Source organism: Sitophilus oryzae, unplaced genomic scaffold (assembly GCF_002938485.1).
Source record: "Sitophilus oryzae breed Bouriz unplaced genomic scaffold, Soryzae_2.0 scaffold_489_pilon_pilon, whole genome shotgun sequence".
In the NCBI taxonomy this organism is placed as follows: Eukaryota; Metazoa; Arthropoda; class Insecta; order Coleoptera; family Curculionidae; genus Sitophilus; species Sitophilus oryzae.
The window spans coordinates 756435-778944 of record NW_022147072.1 but is presented as its reverse complement, the minus strand read 5'-3'; the positions used below and the strand labels follow the sequence as shown (position 1 = coordinate 778944).

At 30.2% G+C, this 22510-nt stretch overlaps 1 protein-coding gene across 5 annotated transcripts in view; it reads right to left on the bottom strand.

The window, feature by feature from the left end:
* Positions 1–22510, bottom strand: part of LOC115886477 (serine/threonine-protein phosphatase 2B catalytic subunit 3-like) — a 420648-nt gene that overhangs the window by 182345 nt on the left and 215793 nt on the right. The gene's annotated exons all lie outside the window — the stretch shown is intronic.

The following is a 22510-nucleotide window of genomic DNA, read 5'->3' as shown; positions in this document are numbered from 1 at the left end:
GAGAATAACATGAGAAATGTCTTAATAAAACAACATTTCAAGAAAGTTTCCCTCAACAGAAGAAATCGTAATACCATATAATAATATTCACATATCCTCTCATATTTCTCGAATATCATTACAAAATATACGTGCTAACGTTGTATCAAATTTGCTTATATGAATAGGATATCGTCTACGAAATTATGGTTTTGTGAACAACGTTTCAGAGATCTGACAGGTGTAAAATAAAACTCAAAAATGGATAGATATACGTGGTAAACAAGATGAGACGAACAATTTCACGTATGGCTATAAACGTACAAAAAATAAAAATGTTATTACTTTAAGAAATATAGCTTTGCAATAAATTGAACGCCGGAACCGGAAATGGAAGAAAACGTAATATATAAATATAAAAGAAAGTTAAGGTTCAAGAAACAAAAATAATCTATAAATATAAATGTATATAATTAATTTTGTGGGAAAAAAACATTGTTAAATATTATATAAAAAAAGTCCAGACATATTAAAAAGTCCAGACACCAGATCAATATTATCAAACAGCCGCTACACTATCCCCGAAATGTTTTACGAAATATTTCTGGAAATATTTCGTGAAACATTTCGCAAAACATTTCTGGAAATAGTACGATAAATATAAGCCCGTGTTATAAAAATTAGTTCCCACGTTTCCTGAAATTGATCGAGACCCGTCGTGATTGGTTGTTTGTTTTTTATTGTTAAGCCAAATTAACAATAAAAAACAAACAACCAATCACAGCGGCTCTCGATCAATTTTGAGGAAACGTGGGAACTAATTTTTATAACACGGGCTTATATAATATATCGTTCTATTTTGTGAAATAGCACGAGGCAATCAAGGTCAAACGTTATGGTGGCTTCAGAAAAATAAGTAAACATGGAAAAACTGATATGAAAACAGTTACCGATGGTAAATTAAATTGGCTATTCCTCGAAGGTTACACAAGAGTATTCAGTTTTAATCATTGTCTAATATTATTAATTACAATATAGTGGAAAAATATAAAACAGTGACAGGCTTATAATCCACGGTATTACGCCTCACGGACAAAATATACACAAAATTATTTAAAAAATCGTCTAATTATTTATTATTTCTGGTTATGTATAATAATTTTCTGTCAGTATAAAGTAACATTTATACTGTAGTCTGTAGCATAGTTTATTTTACGAATTTGGTTTTGTTTTTCTAGTTTTAATTGTCTAAATCCCTGCATAATAAATACTAGTTGAATGGATTTATATCAAACCACAGAGAACATATTAGTGATGGGCAAAACCATTATTTTAAAATAACAGTTGAAACTGTTACTGTTATTTATAGATAACAGCTTAAAATAACAGGTTTCTGTTATTTTTTGACTTTAGTGTTAAACATTGTCCAAATTGTAGTAAAATCATAAAAATTATCATATTTATTTCTTAATAAAAATAATGTACTTATTATATAATGTACTGTACTAATAAATATAAAATTTATAAGCAAATTAAACTCTGTTTTAATTTTTAGGATATATTTATTATATTATTAATAATTAAGGAAAATTATTATTAAAAAAAATCAATATTCCTAAAATATTAAAAAATAATAATTAACTTAGACAGTCTTTCTTTGTTTAACTAGTTGAAAAGCACTTAATATTTCTAATCGCCAAAGTTCTAATTCATTTAATAACTAAATATCTAATCACCATTCACAATTTCTTAATATCATTATTGGTGATAGGCAAGTAAAATTGTCTTTGAAGAGGTTTACAACGTAGGAGAAACAATGAAAGTACAGTAAAAATATTAATAAAAATAACTAAGTAACTGAAACTTAATAAATAAGTACTGAAACCTCGACTGAAACTTAAAAACAAAAACTTTAAAATGTAAATAAATATATAAAAATAAGTTTGCAGAAAGCAAAACAGTAAAATAAACTTGCTAAAAGCGATTCTAATAACAGGAGCTTATTCAAGACAATTTTCTTTAATTCACTTATAATTAATTGTTTTTATTAAATATGCATTATTAATGCTAAAAAATACACAGAACTCCGACAAAATAAAACCACTTTCAAACTATTTTACGCCAAAAATATGTATTAAAATTTAAATAATTAAATTCGAACGCCACCTTTCATCGCGATCGACCCACACAGGCGAAAAAGCTATTATTTTCCAACTTATCCTCGACCGCCGCGCGCCGTCCGTTATGCTCGGAACAGGTTAAACAACAATATATCTAAAACAACTGCTTCTTTTCTATACGTTATTCTCCAACCTGTTGCGGGCCCAACATCGACAATCAACCGATGCAACAGCGTTACTTTCCCACTCCGGTTACCTCGACTGCCCACGCATTATGCCGGCAACTGTTTAAAAAAAGCTGGTTATTTTATATATTGTTATTTTTAAGCTGTTCCGAGCTGAACACGACCATCGACCGATGCAGCAAAGTTCGCCGTAGCGCATTCCCCACTCCGTTGTATCTCGACTGTCGGCGCGCCGCCCGTTATCGATGGTTGTCGAAATAACAGATTTTTCATATTAGTTTTTTGGAATTGCTTAGAGCCGCGTAGGATTTCATGGCGATGCAGAGCGCCGATTTCTTTTCATGAGCGGTCGATCTCTACGTCTCGTTATGTTTTATGTTATGTTATTTCCAAATAACTGTTGTAAAATAACAGATAGTTAAATAACAACCCATCTCTAGGAGATATAATCAAACCTAATAGAATGGGTTAGGGGTTATCGTTTACAGATTTCTCTTAAGAACAATAAAAGAACATTGCTTTTAAATAATGTCCGTGGACCATACTTTTGTTGAGATCGGGTCAATTAATAATTTTCCCAAGCGGATCTTTTGACAATGTTACCAGTATTACTCATCATGCAATAATACTACTCTTATATTAAATCAATTAAGGCCGTAAACAAACGTATCATATACAATTTTATATACTAATTCATTATAATAAAATTAAATCATAAAAATATTGTAATTCTATTTCTGCAGTTTAAGTGAAAAGTTTTGTTCCTAAATATCTACTGTACATATAATAAACGCGTGTTTAAATATTAATTCTGTGGAATATATATCAATATAATATAAAACGAGATGTAATTAACAAAATATCATCGTAACAACAGCTATTTTAGAAACGTCTAGGTTTACTTATTTGACTGAGATTTATGAAAAAAAATCCTTTGCCACCGATACAGATACCGCCACATTTTGGAAATAACTCAAAACAAAACAAAATTGAACGAGGCAACAAAAACGCCAAAAAAAATCCCCCTCGCTCTCCTCTCGAGTAGTTTTCGGGTGCTTTTAAGAATCGAAAGTAGGTCCAGACAAACCGAAGTGGGTCAAGATAACTGGAAATAAATCGAAGTGCGTCAAAGTTGGGAGACGAAATGCGACCTTGACATGTTTCGGGTTGTTTCTGGCATTGTGTGTACGCTGTTTTAGGTATTAATGGAAGTGATCTTTCAAAAATTGCAGTGTTATGTTATGTGCCATTATTTACTATTCCAAAAACTACAAAGAAAGAATAAAAATCAAAAACTTCATCATTAAGGTGTATTCTTTCTTAATAGTATTTTTTGTTCATCTCAGTAGCCGATTTACAGAAAAGAATTATTAATTTGCAACACAGCAATTAAAAGTATGCCGTTACTTTTGGTCCCCATCAGCACACCTATAGTGTTATACTTATTATATCGTATAATCGAAAAAAACGGCGTCCATGTGGCTGGGAAATGACAATCGATGACATTTCCCATATAAATTTACATATAGGGCGACACAATTGCCAGATTTTCCATAATAATTACATTGTTTTGTTGATCACACACACAATTAAAGTTAGAGATTACCAGGGACAAATATTTGTGGTGTCATTTAATTACCAGCGGGGAGTCTTTTTTATAGTTTATCGTTGTTCTGTCTATTGTTACGACGGTAAAGAAGGGTTAAAAACTTTATAACCGAATAAAGATTTAACGACTGACACTGTCAGGGTCGAATCCAAACAAATTTAACATTTTATAAAAAAAAATCTTACATAAAAAAGTCTAAATAATGTAAATTCTAGACTAAAAGGAAATAAATTAGTATTTTATCAGTATTGTGGTGAATTAGTGTTTTATTTTGCTATTTTATCATTACATATTACATTTTCATATTAAGAAGGAAACTTTGGTTCTCAGATTAGAAAATATAATAGTGAAAAATCTTAAATAAAATATTGTGTTTAAATTTAACCGAAAGTTACGCCGGGTTTTTATTTTCAAAGAATATCAATTATAGCCAAACCTAATTGTTCAATGAACAAGTAAATGTCGAAATTTTAGGGACAATTTTAGAGACAATTTTTAAAATAGTCAAAATTTGTTTTTTTTCAAAATATCTAGTACGCCATGAACTTTTTTAAAAATCTGAAAGGCGCATATTTATGACTCCACAAAACTGCAATTCTTTCCCCATTTAACCGACTCTCTATCTCCAGTAGTTTCCGAGATACCCATAGAGAACATCGTAGGAAACTCACCCTGTATAATATTAATAACGGAAATAATCCACTGTATTGTGTACTGTGTACCACTGTGTAAGTACTGATTAAATAATTTGAAGCACTTTGTAGATAAGCAAAAAACTATACAGGTTGTCATTTAAAATGTTTAGCTGCCGGCCATTTTTGAGTAAACCAGAACGGATTTTTACTCTACTAAAAGGATATTTTATAGGTGTACCAGAACATAATTAATTGTTGATTGACTTTGTACTATTATTGCACCAAAAAACGATATTTAATATAAACTAGTTTAATATATTATAATTTACAAATAAATTAAATAAGCTGACGTATTCCGTCTTTACTACTCTGAGGTCGATCTATGCTGATTATTTCCTGCAAATTTTAACGTGAAACTGCAGCTAATCACGGCATTACTGTATGTGTGTACACCGCGATATGATTCAATGCACGAAGGTATTAACATTATTCAGCCACGAAGTAAAAGGGTAATATTCCAAGGTCACCTTTTGTACAACCCTTCATTGGTACAGAAATTCAAATAGTTGTTATACAGGGTGAGTCAGGGTAAATAATGTAAATTCTAGACTAAAAGGAAATAAATTAGTATTTTATCAGTATTGTGGTAAATTAGTGTTTTATTTTGCTATTTTATCATTACATATTACATTTTCATATTAAGAAGGAAACTTTGGTTCTCAGATTAGAAAATATAGTGAAAAATCTTAAATAAAATATTGTGTTTAAATTTAACCGAAAGTTACGTCGGGTTTTATTTTCAAAGAATATCAATTATAGCTAAACCTAATTGTTCTTAAGTATTAGGTCGAAATTTTGAATCGAATAGTGTTCTTTGAAACTTTCACTGCCTATTCGCAAATAATTGGAGGTAATCTAAAGACCGAGCTGGCAACAAGTCAGTTTCAAAAAGACTTAAGTCATTTAAAAATCAAAATAATTTAAATCTTAAGACTTTGACTTAAATCATTTTCTTTCAAGTTAGTCAAGTTATTCTCGTAAAGACTGAAATCAGTATAATGTAATAAGTCGTTTTGATGACTTAAGTCTATATTTTTTATTTAAATCATGATAATCTGGGAGTTAAGTCGGCAAAATGACTTAAATCAAAATAATTACCTTCAAGTCAAGACAACCAAAATTCAATTTAAGTACATATTTTTTAACATTTTCTTATATTAGCGATTTCTTTATTTTACCTATATTATTAATTTATTGTAGGTACAAAAAATGAGACCATGAGGCTTACTTTTTCAACATTTCAAACTACACTTTTTCAAACATGTCCTTTAAATCCTTCAATTTAATAGCTGTTGGTAAGAAGTGAAACTTCTTACTAACAGCTTACTAACTTTATTTTATACAAAGAATGACAGAAAATACAATCTAATTTTGAATAAAACTACAGTAAATAATTCACTCTCATATAATCGCTCATTGGATAAATCATAACTAAATGTTGCAACCCATCCCTGCTGTCAAGCAAGTAAACTCCTCGCGGCAGTAAAAATGGAATCATAAAAATGGAGAGGAAAGCCAGAGACAATTCCATTATTTTCGAGTGTGTGTATTCGCATTTAAACGAAGTTAATGCTCTCTGTTACTAAAAAAAATAGTGCAGGAAGATTTTAATTAGTGCAGAAAGGATTTAGAGCAGGAAGATTTTAATGAAGCATCGAGGATCCAGACGAAATTATTGCTGATTCATTTGGTGAATTTAGATGTCCATTATGAAATAGTCATGTCTGCCAGCGCGATCCCGGGGCTTAAAGCGAGGGCGGCCAATCGAAAGGGTGAAATTTGGACACTATAAATATTATAAGGTACAGGAGTTATAATTGCGAAAATAGTTTTTATTTATTATTAAGGAACGTGGAAAATTGTTGGCATACATTTTTCTGGTCGCTAAAATGCCGACAGACAACGCGAAAGAGGTATGAAATTTTAAAAATGATCTCGAAAATTATTAAAAAATGAAATTTGAAGAATGAAAAAAAAAATATGGCATACATGAATGCCGATTGGTGGAATGTCTTATTTATTAATTTTAAAAGCCGTATGCAAAAGAGCAGACAAAAATATCGTAGCTAAATCAGCTGCAGACCGTTATCAAAAGCGCGATATTACTCTAGCGCTTTCAGGGAACGCTCATCACCTCATCCATTTAAGTATAGATAAATCATGTATACGATTATATTATAAATATATTTTTTTATTATTTCAAAACAGATATCATACATTTACTATTCCGTCTCACTATTTGTATCTGACTCATCGTACTGCCAGATCCCGGCTCTCAAACTTTTTCGTTGCATCACAAAAATTTTTATAGACTTACAGGTATTATGTTTCAATTGATAACGCGGCCAGCGTTTCCTGAAAACGCTTATATATTTCGACCCCAGGTCTATGAGTTTTTTTTTTCGCAAAAAAAATGTAGAAAATCGTGCATTACTTTTAAATTTTCCTGTATACTTTAGAAAACTTTTAGAACTGCCTGTTCACCGTAAATTTACCAACGGTATAATTATTTCTTAACCTATCATATCATGCTTACGGCTTTACTCTATGGCTACGACTAAAATAAACGGATGCAAGTACAGAAAAAAACAGGTGTCTCACAAAATTATTTAAAAATAAATCAATTTCTTTTAAATATTCAAACTTAAATAACTCGGTTATTTTGGACTTATTTGGAAAACGTTAAAAAGAAAATATGTCTCTTTTATCGAGATATAGCAGCTCTGAAAATATTTGCACTTATTCAAGATTCACCCTGTAGAGTAATATCGCGTTTTTTATAACTGTCTACCGCTGATTGAGCCACGATTTTTTTGTTTTTCCTACTGCATACGGCTTTTTAAATAAATAAACATGACATTCCACCAATCGACATGCATGTATGCGATGATTTTTTTTTGTCAAATTCCTTGCCTCTTTCGGGTTGTCTGCCGGCATTTTAGCCACGAGAAAAATGTCTGTCAACAGTTTTACACGTTTCGTAATAATATAAATAAAAGCTATTTTCGCAATTATAACACGTGTACCTTATAGTATTTTTAGTGTCAAAATTTCACCCTTTCGATTGGCCGCCCCCGCTTTAAGCCCCGGGATCGCGCTGGCAGACATGACTATTTCATAATGGATACACAAAAGGATACTTCATACAAAAAATTAGCCATGTAACGATGATAAGGTTTTTTATGTAGCCAGCTCTCGGTCTATTATATGTTATAACACGCGAGTGCCCTACAAAATTTTATCCAACAGCAGAACTGTTTCATATCCAATCTCTAAAGAATAATTGATTTAAAAGGTTCTACTTTCATTGTTGCGAATTAATAAATTATCAGGGTGCGTTTATGTTACTATGCAATATAGATGTGCATTTTTTTTTGTAAATAATAAATAGATATAAATAATAAAAAAATATTTCATATTGTGTACAGGGTGTCCCTTTTCATGAGTTTTACAGGGTTACTTGTTTATGAGTAGAGTTACAAAGATGCGGTTTTCTCATCACTGTGCGACTTTTTTACGAAACTATGAATGCTACACACAGATCTGTCCTAGCAATAAACGGGGCGAAATTGAAAATTTATCATTTTTTACCCCTTTCTTATCTCGGTTATCTTATAACTTATTGAAAAGGAGAAAATTGAGTCCCATAGAGTTTTTCATGTAGAATTTAGTGATGAAACTAGATTTACACTGTGAGCTGTTATGTATATTATTTTTATATTTTATATATCTTTTCCAAAATTTGTGTGGTCCATCTGTTGTCCGTCCTTCTTGCAAGGTGTCAGATATAAAAATTACATCCATAGCGTAGAGTATTACTCAAGTAAGTACTCAAAGAAGATGCTATTCCATTAGTAAAATTGAATAATCCAAACTCAGATGCAACAAACACCTCGTGCCGGCAGATATTAAGACAGATTTCAGCAAAAATGCAGTTTTAAATTTTTCGTTCTGTATGAAATTTGAAACTGGAAAATATATTATGTTTTAAAAGAGAGACGAATATTTCGAAGAAAATGCAATGGTTGCTAAATACACAAACAAATCGCATAGAAGTAAGTTCTTGTTTCACTATTTAAAATAATGGTAATGTTTAGAATTTCATTATTACATTAATCTTATTATAAACATCATCATTTTCAGCTTATTCAACCATTTCCAATTATGGTGTAGCCTCCCTCACATATTTAGATACTCTCTTTGTAGTTGGACCCATTGTTGCCTATTGTTGGCTATGCGGGCCCAAGTTATCCCTGCTAATTTCCTAATACCCATCTCTGATTCGATCTTTTTCTAGGTATCTATATAGGTGTTCTAGGTCTAATATCTTTTATTCCTTTTATAGTAAAATGGTCTTCCGAGATTTGAACAACTAGAATTGTGTTAAATTTTTACATTTATTTTTTTATTTATAATATTTAATGGTTTATGACTGAGCAAATATTGCTGTAAAATATATATTTCTATATATTATTATATATTATATATATCTTATCTTTTCAAATGTACATACAGGGTGAGTCTTAAATAACTTCAACAAGCGTATAAATTGTGGAGTTTAGAGGCTATTGGAGCAAACGAAAGGAAAGTATATTTTATTCATGGATTTATGAAATTCCTCAAAACATTATCGAATTATAAGACATTCTTTACATATAATATTTTCAAAAAACAGCTAAACCAGCTTTACCGACATAAGGATGATCTCAAGATCAAGGAAATTATCATTTAAATTTATTTGAAAATATAAAATATGCACCCCAGTTTTTGCTGAGATAAGGAACTCATTACAGTTCAGGACAGTTAGAGCACATGTCGATTTTCAAAAATAGACTGACAGAGAACACATACTAATTTTTAAAAATGTAAAGTGTTTCTTATATTATTCTCCATTGCCTCAATTCTGGGTTTCATCTCAAAGATGGCAGACCTCTCATTCTACAATAGTTTGCTTTGTTATTGCATGTCTTCTTGCACCAATATACAGGGTGCCTCAATATTCCGTGGACATAGAACTACTAGGTACTTATTTTTGGAATGAAAATAAGTTCATTGGATATACATTATCTATGTACAAAAGTGCTTCGTTTGTCCGATAGAGGGCATCAAACTTTAAAAAAAATAAACACATTTTTTCAGATGTTCTAAGAACCGTCATTCCGATTTGAATGAGATTTTGGGTGTCTATGTTTTGCTAAGTGCTTTAACATTTGGCATTCACAAAAATCAAGAAAAAGTACGGGAAGGGTGAAAACTACCCCTACCCCTACATAAATTTTAGTATAAATATTTTATAACTCCATCGACTACAGATTTTCTTTTCGTAAAATGATGCTCCTAGTTTTATTAAACTTTTTCTATCTTGTAGAAAAACGCTATACAGCATAGTTTTTGGGAAAATCATTTTTGGAGAATTTATTTTTCCAAAGCAGACCTTCAAAATATAGGGAGTTCTTATACTCTGTGGGCATAGAAGAACTATGTATTTTTTGGATCAAAATAAAAAAAAATGCACATAATTTACATACCTTTATATGTATAAATATGCTTCGTTTATATATGCTCCCAAAACTTCATTTCAATAAAAAGATAGGCGCCACCCTGTATAATATGTATACAGGGTGGTCCGAACTGTATTCCGGAAACTTCGGCAGCATATTCTACAGATCAAAATAAGTAAAAAAGTTCGTATAAAAGTATGTCCTAAAATGCTTAGTTTCGGAGATACAGGGTGTAGAAGTTTCATTTTTATTTTGATATTTTCCAAATAATTTCTGAAGCAGCGTCAATATTTGGATGAAAATTGGTATCTGGGAGTTTTGTGACACGAGAAATTTGATTTTGATGTCAAAATTACTCCTATTTATAGGAGGCGCCACCTACATCTGTTTTAACAGTTTTGAAGAGTAATAACTTTTCGACCGTACCTGTATAAAAGCATTGACTAAAAAAATATACGTCTCCATGACTTTTTATGTAAAAAATTTTTCTTGGTAAAAATCGCTACGAGCAACCGTTCTCAAGATATTTAGAATGGAAATGGTCAATACACGTCATTATTGACAAAAAATAAGTACACGTTGAGTATAGTTATTTGACTGAAATAATAAATTTTTATTTTTTTAAATTAGTCATAAGTTTTTCTGCAAAAAAATGATGATTAAACAGTTTCTTATGAACTTTTGACACAAAAAGATTTAAAATTTATGATTTCAGTCTAATAACTATTTAGTCAACATGTTTAATTTATGTCAATGATGACATGTATTGATAATTTCGATTCCAAATATCTCGAAAACCATTACTCGTAACGATTTTTACCAATAGACCTTTTTTATGTAAAAAAGTCGTAAATGTATATCTTTTTACTCAGTAGTTTTATACAGGTACAGACGAAAAGTTATTACTCTTCAAAGCAGTTAAAACACATGTAGGTGGCGCCACCTACAAATGGGAGTCATATTGACATCACATTTCTCATGTCAAAAAACAACCATCTACCAATTTTCATCTAAATGTTGACGTTACTTCAGAAATTATTTGGAAAAAATCGAAATAAAAATGAAACTTCTACACCCTGTATTTCCGAAACTAAGCTTTTTAGGACATACATTTATACGAACTTTTTTACTTGTTTTTATCTGCAGAATATGCTGCCAAAGTTTCCGGAATACAGTTCGGACCACCCTGTATACAGGGTGGTCCGAACAAGTAAAAAACATTTGGCACAAAAACATTTCAAATGTATGATTTCAATTTATGATTTAAGTCTAATACCTATTTAGTCAACATGTTTAATTTATGTCAATGATGGCAGGTATTGATAATTTCGATTCCTCGAATTCCTAATCTCGAAAACAATTACTCGTAGGGATTTTTATCCAGAGACCTTTTTCACGTAAAAAACGTCATAGATGTTTATTTTTTTACTCAGTAGTTTTATACAGGTATGGACGAAAAGTTATTACTCTTTAAACCAGTTAAAAAATATGTAGGTGGCGCCCTCTACTAGTAGAAGTCATATTGACATGAAAATCGAATTTCTCATGTCAAAAACTTCCAGACACCAATTTTCATCCAAATATTAACGTTACTTCCGAAATTATTTGGAAAAAATCGAAATAAAAATTAAACTTCTACACCCTGTATCTCCGAAACTAAGTATTTTAGGACATACATTTATACAAACTTTTTTACTTATTTTTATGTACAGAATATGCTGCCGAAGTTTCCGGAATACAGTTCGAACCACCCTGTATAATATTAATAACGGAAATAATCCACTGTATTGTGTACTGTGTACCACTGTGTAAGTACTGATTAAATAATTTGAGCACTTTGTAGATAAGCAAAAAACTATACAGGTTGTCATTTAAAATGTTTAGCTGCCGGCCATTTTCGAGTAAATCAGAACTGATTTTTACTCTACTAAAAGGATATTTTATAGGTGTACCAGAACATAATTAATTATTGATTGACTTTGTACTATTATTGCACCAAAAAACGATATTTAATACAAACTAGTTGAATATATTATAATTTACAAATAAATTAAATAAGCTGACGTATTCCGTCTTTACTACTCTGAGGTCGATCTATGCTGATTATTTCCTGCAAATTTTAACGTGAAACTGCAGCTAATCACGGCATTACTGTATGTGTGTACACCGCGATATGATTCAATGCACGAAGGTATTAACATTATTCAGCCACTAAGTAAAGGGGTAATATTCCAAGGTCACCTTTTGTACAACCCTTCATTGGTACAGAAATTCAAATAGTTGTTATACAGGGTGAGTCCGAAATAAGTGCAAAAATTTTTAGGAATGGTAGATCTCGATAAAAGAAACATAATTTTCTCTTTACCGTTTTTCAAATATGTCCAAAATAAATGAGTTATTTTAATTTGAAAATTTAAAAAGAAAACGATTTTTTGCTAAAATTTTGAGAACCACTGGATCTTTCCTGGGTTTTCTTTCTTGTAAATATACATACATTAACACTGAAAAACTTATTTTAAACTTATATAACTTATATAAGTGTTCTCTTCAATATTTTAAATATTTTAAATAAAAGTCCTATCGTATTGTAGTTAATTTGTTGTGTTGTCAAATCAAATTCCGCTGTGTGAGATCTCTGGTGTGGGTATTCATTAAAACAGCGGTTTCCAAATATGTTTCAGAAGATAAAAAAACAAAAAGAAGAAAAACATAGTAACAAGTCGAGGTCTGGAACTGATTATGGTAAATTCGAATGTTCTTTTAATATTTGTCATTTTAATTATTTTGATATACGTCTTTTAGAACCGGAAGAAGATGTTGAGACCTGCCTTCAAGCCCTCAAATTCGACAATTTAACATCGGACCCACTTGATGCGACTTGGAAAGCCTGTTGCAAATTCGTCTAGACGTTATCAAGTCTAAGGATACAGCTAATATAATGAAGAAATGGTCTTTTTATAGAAATCCCTCAGGATATCGACTGGTAAATTAATTTTCTTATTATAATTTACCCTAAAATTAATAATAACATTACTATTCTCTTCGTCGATTCGATTTTTTAATTTTTAATTTGTATATGCTATATCGAGTTTAATAAATTATTATTAGTTTTTTGCACTTGTTTTTTTATTAATAATCTCTAATGGAAAAATTTACTGTGCTCGTAAGTAAGTCGGCACTATTATATAGTAATTTTGTTACCTTTGTAGCTAAGGGCTTGTTCAAATGGAAATCTATTTATTGTAGAATTATTTCAGGTAGTTGGCTGGGAAATGACTATCAATGACATTTCATGTCAATGACAGCGATCTTCATCATCGTTACTAATAGTGTCGACTTTTAAATGTATAACTAAATAGGTTATAAAATTATTTCATTGTATTAATGATAACGGTTCATTAATACAATGAAATAATTTTATAACCGTATTAATGATAACGGTTCATTAATACAATGAAATAAATTTCATTGTATTAATGATACGGTTCATTAATATAAGGATTTAGGTACATTATATTAAAGAAATCTGTTCATTGTACCAATGAATGTGTTCTTCAAATTAATAAACACTGTTCATTGATTTAATGAACTTAAAGTTCATAGAGTTAATGAATTACTTTTCATTGTGCCAATGAAATCGTTCATCGGCTCAAAATTAATGATTTAATTCATTATATTAATGAACTTCTTCATTATATTTATGTCGATTTTTGGTTCAGTGAATCTACAACCTATGCTGGCATATTACCAATATATTCTGATTTTTATGATGGACCGATGGACAGCAAAAATTACAGCATGGTACCCACGAGGAATTAAGAGATTTAGAAGAACACCAAACCTAAGATGGGCCATGACATTAGGAAATTAGCAGGGATGAGGTGTGCCCGTGGGCCCGCATAGCCAACAATAGAAACAATGCGTCTTACTACCAAGAGGTTGAATAACCTGAAGATAATGATAATGGTGATATGATAATGTAAATTTTCCTTCGCGGGTCTATTGTGTTATCCTTGGTGTTTAGGAAAAGTATAACTAACATTACTAAAGTTAAATTCACTCTAGTTTTTAACCCCTTTTCGGATATAATGTTTTTAAACAAAGTTTCAATAAATAGAATGGCAACACAACATAGTGCTGGAAATAAAAATAGCTATATGAAGGCTATATGAAGAATTTTATGCATATGAATCCATATCAGTACACAAAAACGAGGGAAAGGAATTTCAAAAAAATAAAACTTGTTCATAAGTTTTTTCATAACTTGGAGGGACACCCAGTTTACAACAGAAAATTTTTAGGATATGCCCCTTTATAAAGCATGCAACATCTGTATAAATATTTTTTGTCGTATCTTACACAACGACAATATTGGACTTCCCCGCACTAATGGGCCACCTTGTATATTGCACTATAATCCTTCCTTATTTTTTTTTCTTTACCTTTTATTTTTGATTCTTTTCCTTAGATTCTTTTTCATCTCTGAGATTTGGACCCTCTGTGTGTTACACAAACAATACCCGTCAATATAATGCACTACACTCTCTTAAAAATCAACCGTTTTTATTATGTAAAAAATAAAATAGAGTATTTTATCACTAATTATGACCTAATAAAATATCCTTGATGAAAATGAGAATATTTGATAAAATATAAAGACACCTGATCTAATATTTATGTAGCTGAACTAAACCTATGGGCAAAGCTATGGATAAACCTGTAACTAATTAAAATTAAATAAACGTTTAAATCGACATTCAAACTGAAAGGAATTGGTACGAAAATAAACTCTTTAATAATATCCGATCAAAGGCTATATTTAAAACTAATGATTTCTATATTTAAAACACCGGCTAGCCCATTTAGTAAACAAAAATATGTAAATATAGAATCTGATACGGGAAACCTATATCATATCCCCATTAACATAATATTCCTGAAAAAATATTTTTTTAAAATATAAAAGATAAAACGTTTAATTAATTTAAAATATATTAAATAATAATGGCAATCAAAAATGTATGCTATACAGGGTGGTCCTAAATGTATTCCAGAAATTTCGATAGCATATTCTGCAGATAAAAATAAATAAAAAAAATCGTATAAATTTATGTAATGATTCGTTGTAAAATGATTCGTTTCGGAGAAACAGGGTGTAGAAATTTCATTTTTATTTCAATTTTTTTTCAAATAATTTCTAAACTGAAGTCGATATTTGGATGAAAATTGGTGTCTGGGTGTTTACATAAGAAATTTCATTCCAATCACCTACTAATAGCATACAGGGTGGCGCACCTCATTCGCCTCAGTTGATTATACGAAAACGGAAAGATGTACAAACAAAATATTTTATGGGTATTATGTAGGAAGGCAATGTGCTTAATTTAAAATTATTTTGAAATGTATAGGGTGTGTCAGAACTCAGATCTATACCAAAGTTATATTTTTTCTTATGGAACACCCTGTATTTTATTTCATTTTTGGATTCTTGGACATAAAATAAGGTATTTATTATAAGGGTTTATATGTTTAAAAGCTTTGGTTTTTGAGATATTTAAAGATATTTAAATATGCATGCCATAATAAAAAAAAGTTTGTCAACAACCTTATACATTACTTTTCAGATTAATTCTTGCAGTTGATTCTTTCAGAGATAGTGTGGTATATGAAAAATCCACTAGGCAGAAACCTGTCGTTGGAAGTGAAGAAAATGAATTTGCCTTAATTGGTTCTTTTATAGAAGATCCAATATATCTACAAATCATCGTAATATAAATCAAAAAGAACTACTCCTTTATTTTTCTTGATAAAATAATAAATACTTACTTATTAAACTATTGTAGGTAAATTAAATAAAAGTAAACTGTTATAAATTTAAATAAAGTCCATAAACTAATGTCGATTTTGAAAATAGCTACTAACTGTCACTAGCAAATCGCCATGGCAACACCAGCCATCTTGATTGCCATTTTATTTAAAAATCTCTTTTTATTCAAAATATGTGCCAGATAGGTATAGGATACCCTAATATAGTTTGAAAGAGCATTTAAATCTGCTTCGATTGCTTAAAAAATACATAGTGTTGCATTTGAAGTAACGAAGTAATTATGTAAAATAAATATTTAAAATAGACCAGCAATTTTTGATACCCCTGTATACATTTAAGAAAGCAATAACGTTTTTTAGTAATGTTTATTTCTATGGCTTCAAAGTGAGTACAAGAATTAACTCTGAAAAGTAATGTACAGGGTGTTGACAAACTTTTTTATTATAGCATGCATATTTAAATATCTTTAAATATCTCAAAAATTAAAGCATTTAAAGATATTAAACCCTTATAATAAATACCTTATTTTATGCCCAAGAATCCAAAAATGAAATAAAATACCGGGTGTTCCATAAGAAAAAATATAACTTTGGTATGGATCTTAGCTCTGATTATTATTGACACATTTATTGACACACCCTGTACATTTCAAAATAATTTTAAATTATGCACATTGCCTTCCCACATATACCCATAAAATATGTTGTTTCTACAACTTTCCGTTTCCATATAATCAACCGAGGCAAATGAGGTGCGCTACCCTGTCAAGTTAGGTAAATAACTTTACCTAACCTAACCCACTTTTTTTTCGTCCGTACCTTTATTAAACTAGTAAGTGAAAAAATATACATTTCCGCCGGGTTTTTTTACGTAAAAAAGCTATCTTTGTAAAAAGCGCTACGAGTACTCTAAGCGCTTCTTGAGAATGGTTCTCAAGATATTGGTAAACTTTGATATTGGGATGTCATTATTGACAAAAATTAAACTTGTGATTAATTCAAACAAAATAAAAATTTCCAAAAATAACTATACAAATAACTATCTAGTCAACAAACTTATTTGTTGTCAGTGATAATTTCCATTCCAAATACATCGACAACGGTTGCTCGTAGTTATTTTTACCAAGTAAACTTTTTTACATCAAAAACGGCGGCAATGTATTGTTCATTCATCAGCAGTTTAATACAGGTACAGGGCGAAAAGTTATTACTCTTCAAAACAGTTCAAAAACATGTATGTGGCGCCCTCTACAAGGAGTCATATTTGTTGAAAATGCAATTTCTTATATCAAAAAACACCCAAACACTAATTTTCATCCAAATATCGACGTTAGTCTAGGAATGATTAGGAAAAAATCGAAATAAAAATGAAAGTTCCACACCCTGTATCTCCAAAACGAAACATTTTCGGACATAAATTTATACGAAATTTTATACTGATTTGTATTTAAAATATGCTGCAGAAGTTTTCCGAATACAATTCGGACCACCATATATATTAAAAGCTTTTATTTGCTAAGTTACAGTCATGTATAAAATTGTGACAGAGGGTTTAAAAAAAAAGATTTCTAATACATATTAACAAAAATGACATACGCTGTCAAATATCAAAGTTTTTGATATAAGCTATATAATTAGCTTATTGAAATCCCACAAATTTCATTCATCATAAGTTTCTTATATAATTTATAAAACGTCAATAACTGTTTATATATGTATAATTAATTTATTTTTGTTTCCTAAAATATTTGCATTAAAAGAAAATATATAAAAAAGGCAACGCTGTGCGTGGCGCTTTGTACGTGACTAAAAGTTTATTGGTATGAACTGTATATAGGATTATCTCGTTTATTAAAATAAAAGGTGCTTTGAAGTAGTTAATGTATTGTGACGATAAGTCTATTAAACATATTTATTACTACCTACCTAGTGACCTCATTTTATATTTTTTCTGGAAACTAATAGTATTAATTTTAAAGGCTAATTAGTCGAAACCCACATTTTGCGGATCTTGGAAATTCAAAGTTACTGGCAAATTGTTTTTCTTTCAATATCTTACAAAAATAAAAATCCAGAGTATATTTACCAGAAAAATAATATCACGCAGGGCAATAAAATATATAAACATAATATATATTCTATAAAATACATATATCTATATTTTAAACAAGCTGTAGAATCTAAAGCAAATGTCTTAAATATATATTTTTATTGAAATTACAAGAAGATTTCGATTGATTAGACCGTTATGTAAACTCTTTTTCTATAACTTTTTATAATTTCTATACAACTTGTAATAAATAAGAAAAATATGTAATAGATCTTTACTAAAAACTGAAAACTAAAAACTAGATATAAAATATAAAAATTTAAAAAAAAACTACTTGTTTAATTAATCTTGTTAGTTAATCTTAACACAATAAAATAACATTTAAAAAAATTATCTTCGATACAATCAAAATCATTATTATAGATAATAATTGTGCACCTTAATATATCATAAAATTATTGTATTAGACTTTTTTATAATTTCAGAAACACAAGATATATAAAGTCTTTTTTTACTCTACATAGCAAATCTCTCTGGAGAACATAAGGTGATACTTTTCAGTCCCGATCTATACATATTAATAATTTTGTAATTTATCCTTTTTTTCGTTCCCCACTTTAGTCTTCAAACAAATAAGTAGTATGATTTTTATTTCCTTTTTTTCAAAAATGATCAAATTCCAATTAATTATCCTTTAATCACAGCGACTCATTACTATTCTTTTTTACGCAATACTCTTAAGTAAGCAAATTTAAATTACGAGGGAAAACTCAAAAAGGCTTTGCCTGTTTCGTAAAACATTTAAAGGGATCTAAGACCCTTTTTGCCGAAGGCGTACATATATAATAAAGAGGATTTTGAGGAAAAAAAAATACTTTTTAATTTTAATTTTTAATATGGAAAAATTATATACATACCATTCCTAACAATAAAATAAAACCAGGTCTACATTTCTAAAGCACAATTCAATATGAATAAATAATATACCTGAAATTGATAAAATATATTCATGCAAGTTGTACAAACAAATAGTGTATTTTTATTTCGTTCAGTGGATTTTCCTTACATCCATCCAAAAAATTTCCATTCCAAAAATGTGTTTGATAATCGATACTGAGTAGTTTTTTAAATATTAACAATTTATATAAAAAATTTCTGTACATTTAAATTACCCTTAAAATTATAAAATATCTTTTTCCTGAGGTTATTTTACAGAGTACGTCAACGTACAGAGTGAGTTAAAGTTAGTTGCCCCTATTTTATGGCATATATTTACAAAGTATGTAGCATACAAAATTGATACCCATCCTTGAATTTTCTGTTTGACAATGTTTCATCATCATAATCATCATTTTCAGCTTATTCAATCATTTCTTACGTGTAGCCCCCTTCACATATTTAGACACTCTCTATGCAGTTGGACTCATTGTTGTCTAGTTTTCTATGTGGGCCCAAGTTATCCCTGCTAATTTCTTAATATCATGGTCCCATCTCAGGTTCGGTCTAGGTTTCTTAGTTCCTCGTGGGTACTATGTTGTAATTTTTGTGATCCCTCTGTTGTCCGTCCTTCTTTCCAGGTGTCCTGCCTATTGCCACTTGAGGGATTTGATTCTGTGGATGACATCTATTACCTAAATCTTTTGTCGTATCCACTCTTGTCCTTTTACTATTTTTCTTGGTTATTCCCAGCATATTTCGTTCCATTCGGCGTTGTACGACCTGCAGTTTTCTTAACATGTCATTTTTAAGTGTCCAGGTTTCGCATGCATAGGCCATGACTGGTAGTACAAAATTGGTCGAATGTTTTCTTTTTTAGATAAAGTGGGATTCTTCTATTTTCTTACGTAAAAAATAATTTGCCATTTATCAATTTTGAAAGAAACTTAAAGAGTTTAATTAATTTATAAAAAAAACAGTATTTTGCAAAGACACAATTGAATTATATACAATTCATTGCCATTCTAACTGAATGATAGGTAGGTATCATATCGGGTGGCCCACTAAGAATGGCTCTCGGCTGTATCTCGAAATATATCAGCCCGCAGAGCCTACGGAAAAAAATTACTAAAGAGGCCATGAGAAATTGCTGGAAATGAATTTAGCTCTTTGTACTGACTACCATTTTGATGCGGTCTTCGCTATAGTTTTAAGCTTTTATGCCTCGTTACCATTAGCTATAATTGCATATAATAGCATTCTTGTGTGTGATTTTTTTGGAAAAGTACGCAATGTAAGACAGCGCCTCCTAGTACTAGAATATAGTGTAAGGAGTAGAGCGGAGTAGAGTTAATATAAAACCTTATACTAGCTTTATAATTTTATAATATATTTTTAATTTTTATTAAAAACGATAATTCTATTACCCGGCCGGGTGCAAAATAGCTGTGGTCATTAAACCAAAATACTACTACATCTATATCTCTGACTACTACTAACTGCTACTAACAATTTGTTATGTGTAGTCTGCAGGGTTCGGAAGTAGTAAATTAAGACGTAATTTACCTGATTAACTTATACGTGTAGTTTTTTTCAAAAACTACGTCTTTTCCCATTCAGTAACTACATGAAAACTACGTTAATAAACTATGTATTGATATTATGAATAATTTTCCTTTGTATGAGGTGTAATAGAGATAATATGATGTAAATATTACATTTAAAGCCATATTTCTTCTGTTTTCTTAAATACATTATGTGTTTTTAAAGCTTCAACTTATTAAAACCTCACCTCAAACCTTTGATATTTGAAAGTTACATACATAAGTTACATAAACTCTACATAATACATTATCCTCTACATAAACTACATTAACTACATGTAATGTAGTTTATGTAGTTTTTTTAAAAGTAACATGTAGTTTTCCGAACCCTGGTAGTCTGTGGTCTGTTTTTGTTTAAATGTTTTGTTCATTATTCATGTTCGGAATTTATTTTTAAATTAATGTTAATCGATTTTAATTAATCACAACTGTTTATCTCCATCATTTACCGGATTAATAATACAGAAATTACAGCTCAATTACGAAATATTCATTATTTATAGTGATTTACAGTAATTTTATTAAATTACACGAATATTCTCTTTGATTATTGGTTTGAAATAAATATGACAGTGCCCTCCAATAAAAATACGAGTTACTAACTCTAAATTCTAATTCTGATTTGGCAATTGTGCTAGATGCTTTACCTAGACCGTTATTCTGAAGCTACAAACCTATCGATGAAAATATGCATGAAATCAAGGTTGGTACAATTTCAAGTTTATTATAGTGATTTTCTTAGCTGCGTATGGCACAGATCGTTACCTAGTGTTGCCACAAACTTATTATTCATTGGGATAGATTATCACAAGATAACGGGGTTCCACTGTTTTATAAAGGGGTAGATCTACCCCGAATGGGGTAGCTGTGGCAACACCGCCGCTATCACTTTTCCTCTCGTTAGCTTGCGTGTCACAGCCTTGAATTTTGCTCCCAAAGCGCGTAGAGAAGTTTCACTTCAAAAAATTCGAAATTTTCTAGATATTCTGGCATTATACTATTCTAGCTTTTCTTATTATCCGTAGAAGTTGCGCCTTCTAGCGGCCGCTCTAGGACGTTGAAAATAATTTCCAGCAATTTCTCATAGCCCCTTTAGAAATATTTTTTCTGTAGTCCCTACGACTAATACTGGTATACTAAACTGGTACACTAAATACTACTAATATAATTTCCGAAAAGAAAACCTTCTCGCTTACTTCTTCTACTAGAAATTTTCCCATTTTCTATTATTTAGCTCCTACTCCCTGTTTGCTTATTCATAACTTCTGCAAGTACCTACCGGCGCCAACCAATTTATTCTCTTTTAGCTCCAAGAGATAAGGGCGGACAAGGGCGGAATTCTACTATCTTTACCGTCTTTGACTTTGATTCCGACTATATATTCCGACGAATTATGAATACGAAATGAGCCCAGACACACTTCGCTGCATAACAATTAAGAGAACCGCGTCTCTTGCTGGTCCAACGCGAACGAGTTATTGAAAACGATGTCATAATTCATAGTAAATGTTTTCCTAGTTTATTGAACGATTTCCTAGTTTATCGATAGTTAACTACTGATTTCAAGAAAGAAGATGAAAAAAAATCAAAAGAAAACTGCAGCGTACGGCTGCTCTTCGTCTGGTGACTGGTGAATAGTATGAAACTGGTTAAATTAAACTGGTTAATTATGAAAGAAGCGATAGCCTCTAAAAGAGAAATAAAAGAGGCTTTTTTAAACAACCTAATAAAAATAAATGTATTGCTCATGCATCTGTAAATGTTAGTAATGTATGGTAATCGCTTCTTTGATTTTAAAGAACATAACATAAATAAACATAACATACGTAAAAATTAAAAACAAATTAAAAATAATCATACAGAAAATTGAAGCTCTTTGGTTGTACCTTATTAAGTAATTGTTATCATGTAGTAATTGTTAATTTTGAAGTTTGACTTGATACAATGTTATTTTAACAGAACGTCAACGGTTTTTGTAGATGTATCTGTTTTAGAAAACTAAAGT